This window comes from Myotis davidii, unplaced genomic scaffold (assembly GCF_000327345.1).
Source record: "Myotis davidii unplaced genomic scaffold, ASM32734v1 scaffold479, whole genome shotgun sequence".
Taxonomy (NCBI): Eukaryota; Metazoa; Chordata; class Mammalia; order Chiroptera; family Vespertilionidae; genus Myotis; species Myotis davidii.
This window is the reverse complement of record NW_006289825.1, coordinates 12,376-17,103: the sequence shown is the minus strand read 5'-3', so window position 1 is coordinate 17,103 and position 4,728 is coordinate 12,376. Positions and strand designations below refer to the sequence as shown.

The 4,728-nt window shown below is 45.6% G+C and overlaps 1 pseudogene; it reads right to left on the bottom strand.

Annotated features, from left to right (window-relative positions):
* LOC102768814 overlaps positions 1-2,548 on the bottom strand; it is a 17,227-nt pseudogene extending 14,679 nt beyond the window's left edge.
* Between the last annotated feature and the right edge of the window lie 2,180 nt (positions 2,549-4,728).

The window sequence follows — 4,728 nt, the reverse complement described above, 5'->3', positions numbered from 1 at the left end:
CTCTTTCCCTCCCCCTCTCTCTCTCTCAAATAATATAAAAAAAATCAAATCAAATCAATAAACATATTCTTGGGTGAGGGTTAATAAAAAAAGAGTCATCGCTCTAGCTGGTTTGATTCAGTGGACAGAAGGGCCAGGTTCAAATCAATAAAATATATTAAAAAAAAAAAAGAGTCATCGCTCTAGCTGGTTTGATTCAGTGGACAGAAGGGTCCCAGGTTCAATTCAGGTCAAGGGCTCGGGTTATGGGCTCGATCCCTAGCAGGGGGCGTGCAGGAGGCAGCCAATCAATGATTTTCTTTCATCATTGATGTTTCTATCTCTTTCTCCCTTCCTCTCTGAAATCAATTAAAAACAAAAAGAGTGATAACTGCCCTCACAAAAATAGCGGCAAATAAGTACATGGAAAGACTCTCCACATCAAATATTATCAGAGAAATGCAAACTAACTCAGCATGAGACACCACCGCACACCGATTTGAATGGTCAAGTCTGGAACACGAACACCACCAAATACTGCTGAGGATGTGGAGCAGCAAGAGCTCTCATTCATTGCTGGTGGGAAGCAAACCACCTTGAAAGATAAGCTGGCTATTGGTTACAAACGTCAACACACTCTTATCATAAGATTCAGCAGTCGGACTCCTTGGTATTTTCCCCAAGGAGTTCAAAAGTTATATTCACACAGAAACCTCTGTATGGGTATTTATAGCTGCTTTATTCATAGCTGCCACAACTTGGAAGCAACCCAGATGCCCTCCAGTAGGTGAGTGGGTAAATAAACTGGCACACCCAGACAATGAGTTATTATTATTATTCAGCACTACATTGAGCCATCAAGCCTTACAAAGACTTGGAGGAACTTTAAATGCATGTTACCAAGTGAAAGGAGCCAACTGAAAAGCCTAATACCATAGGATTCCAATTATATGACGTTCTGGAAAAGGCCAAAGTATGAAGACAGTAAAAATATCAGTGGTTTCCAGGAGCTGTGGGTGGGTGGAGGGAAGAACAGGTAGAGTACAGAGGGTTGTTAAGGCAGTGAAGATACTTTGTATGGTCCTATGATGATGGATACATGTAATGACAGATTTTTCTAAACCCACAGAATATACAGCACTAAGGTGAATCCCAAGATAAACTGTGGACTGAGTGATTATGTTGCATCAATGTAGGCTTATGAATTATAACAAATGTGCCACTCTGGTGGGGATGTTGATAGCGGTAGGCCTGGGGCAAGCATTATGTGGGAACCTGAACATAGCTCAGCATTTATATGTTGCAGTTGTCTTGCACATGCTATTACTCTTAGGTTTTACGCCGCTGCAAGTAAAAACCGTATTTAAAGCTTGATTTATAAAACACAAAAAGAACATTAAGAGTTCAATATCAGCAGAATTTAAACAGGAGAAATAGGGGCAACTTTGTAAGTATAAATTATATGCGTTAAAGTCAAATAATTGGAGGGCTTTTCAATATGGAAACTATACAAATGAAATAAATGGCAAAAGGACCTTCTAGGAATATTGTCACTGTGGGTTATCAGTTACTTTAGGACTAAGCAAAAATTCTGAATATTCAAACTTCTTTTGTTGTTTCATATTTACCTATACTCTGAGTCAAGCTACTTGACAAAAAGGTCTGATTTAGGAAGGCATTTAGGCATAGCAAAAGTTTTCCATCTCCAGTTACCACCTTCAAAGGAATTAGCATTGCAGTGCTGATATAATCGGCTGGTTCCCTTCGAACGGTATGCAAAAAATTATGTCAACTCTTTGAAAAGTCAAACAGGCACCAAAAAATGGAACAATATGCCTAGTTCAGTAAAAATACAATGTTAAGTTTTCCCCACCTAAAAACTAATCAATGAAACAAAACAAGAACTGCAGTTGACTTGGTCTCAGAAAACACACACGTGGGATTCCATCATTGTTCCCGGCGCTCCTGCAGTCATTGGCAGGACTTGTAGGCCCCATGCCGCTCACTTGGTGGAGTGTCGTTGTGAGGGACACGTGAGGGCGGACCTGCTCAGACTTGGCAAGGAACTGTGGTCTGGACTCTTTCCACTTCAGGTACTACCACATCTTTGTCTGTACAGATCAGCAGACCAAATGAACAGCAGACTCCCAGCAGCGGCCGGAATGTCACTGGCTGTGATCGGTCTGATCACCGAGCAGATCTCACCTTGATGGCTTTCTGAGACTCCTCTCTGGGTGCACTGTCATCTCTGGCCTCCTTGTCACACTCAGGTCTGACTGCCACCTTTCAAGGACCTCCCCACTTTCCATATTTGAGATGACCACCCCCAGCTTCTGCGCTGAGCACTGTACAACCAAACTTTCCGTTGTTCCACCACCTTGTTTAGGGGTTTCATAAGCTCAGGGTCAGTGGTTACAAGCAAGGGGAGTCCATATTTCTGCACTCGAGTAAAGGTTTCAGGATAATTCCCATGCTGACACAAAATGCTGTTGATGCTGAAGGAGAAGAACTTGGCCACGGTGTTGGTGCTCCCGTGCAGGGGACGCCCTGCTCCCCAGACAGGTGCCATGGCCCAGTCCGCAGGCAGCACGCACCCACCGCACCAGAGACCGCACCTGCCATTCTTGGGGCTCCACTAAAAAAGAAAAGACTTTAAATATGAAAAAATATCGGACACGTGTGAAGGGGTAAAAGAACGGCAGTATTATTGTGGTGGGCAGTTAGACATGAGTAGAGCAAGGACGGTGGGCCAGGCGCAGAAGGTCACCAGGGCGGAAAGCCTTGGTGCCCAGCGGCAGGCAAAACTGGGCAAACAAGGACCTCGCTCGCCCCAGGGGAACCTTTCTTCCTGTAGCATATCGATGGCCATGCAGTTTAGATCCCTGGCCTTTCAGATGGCTAGTCATGAGGCTGGGACCCACTGGCATGTTGCTAGTCATGGGGTAGACCCCATTAGAGGAGGAACAAGGCCACAAACAGTGGCCTCTTTGACTCCCATGTGGGCCATTGCACAACCACTCCCTTAAGCATTACCCCCTAGGGATAACATCTGGGCCTCAGTTGTGTTGTAGCTCCAGGCCCAGAAAAGCAGCAAAACCAGACAAGGGATGCCAGGGCTGCCTCAGGACCAGCGGCGTTGACTACCGCCTTCCCTGGCGTTGACCAATCAGTGGAGACCATGGCCCTGAAAGGACACACCTGGAGAGCTGATGAATATTCTGTGGATCCTCTGCTGGGACTCCCCCTGAAATCCCCATCCTTAAAAGCCCTTAGGATGGAGGACCCAGCGGCTCTTCCTCTTGGAAGCACACCCGCACCTTTCCCACCCCGCCCTTCCCCGAGGCCCGTTACCTTTACCCGTCTCTCTCCTAAGCTCCAAGGGCTTGTCCTTTGCCTCTGTAACATGTTTCCTGAGCCCGTTTCTTCTACAGCTCACTTCTATATCTGTGACTTTCTAAATAAACTTTTTCTTATAGTTTGGGGGAAAAAACTCAGAGCAATCACTACGATGATGGTGGAAACCCACATGGTGCTGGGAGCCCAGAAAAGGCTCCTGGCCAGCTGAGAGGGGTCAGTGTGGTAGGCATCCTGTAAGAGGTAACATCTATGCTAAGTCCTAAAGGACGAGTAAATTTGACCAGGGAAGAGGTGAAGGGAAGAGGAAGAATGCTTCAGGCAGAAGGAACAGCATTGGAGGAGAGAAAACATCTTTCCAACAAACAAAAGAGGTTCTAACTGGCTGGAATGGTGTGCTTGATCAGGGAAATTGGGGCTACTGAGGCCGAGTAGAGAGATGCCTGAAGCAGTGATTGAGATGGGGGAGTGACACCTTTATTCCTCAAACAGGGTAGGAGTCCAACTCTGTTTTGCCTAATTGCTTTGCCAGGAAGCAATTTACACCTCCACCTTCTAGGCCAGGGGTGGGCAAACTTTTTGACTCGAGGCCACAATGGGTTCTTAAACTGGACCGGAGGGCCGGAACAAAAGCATGGATGGAGTGTTTGTGTGAACTACTATAAATTCAAAGTAAACACCATTACATAAAAGGGTATGGTCTTTTTTTAAATAGTTTTATTCATTTCAAACAGGCCGATCCAGGATCCGGCCAGCGGGCAGTAGTTTACCCACGGCTGTTACTTTAGGACTAAGCAAAAATTCTGAATATTCAAACTTCTTTTGTTGTTTCATATTTACCTATACTCTGAGTCAAGCTACTTGACAAAAAGGTCTGATTTAGGAAGGCATTTAGGCATAGCAAAAGTTTTCCATCTCCAGTTACCACCTTCAAAGGAATTAGCATTGCAGTGCTGATATAATCGGCTGGTTCCCTTCGAACGGTATGCAAAAAATTATGTCAACTCTTTGAAAAGTCAAACAGGCACCAAAAAATGGAACAATATGCCTAGTTCAGTAAAAATACAATGTTAAGTTTTCCCCACCTAAAAACTAATCAATGAAACAAAACAAGAACTGCAGTTGACTTGGTCTCAGAAAACACACACGTGGGATTCCATCATTGTTCCCGGCGCTCCTGCAGTCATTGGCAGGACTTGTAGGCCCCATGCCGCTCACTTGGTGGAGTGTCGTTGTGAGGGACACGTGAGGGCGGACCTGCTCAGACTTGGCAAGGAACTGTGGTCTGGACTCTTTCCACTTCAGGTACTACCACATCTTTGTCTGTACAGATCAGCAGACCAAATGAACAGCAGACTCCCAGCAGCGGCCGGAATGTCACTGGCTGCCCTCAGT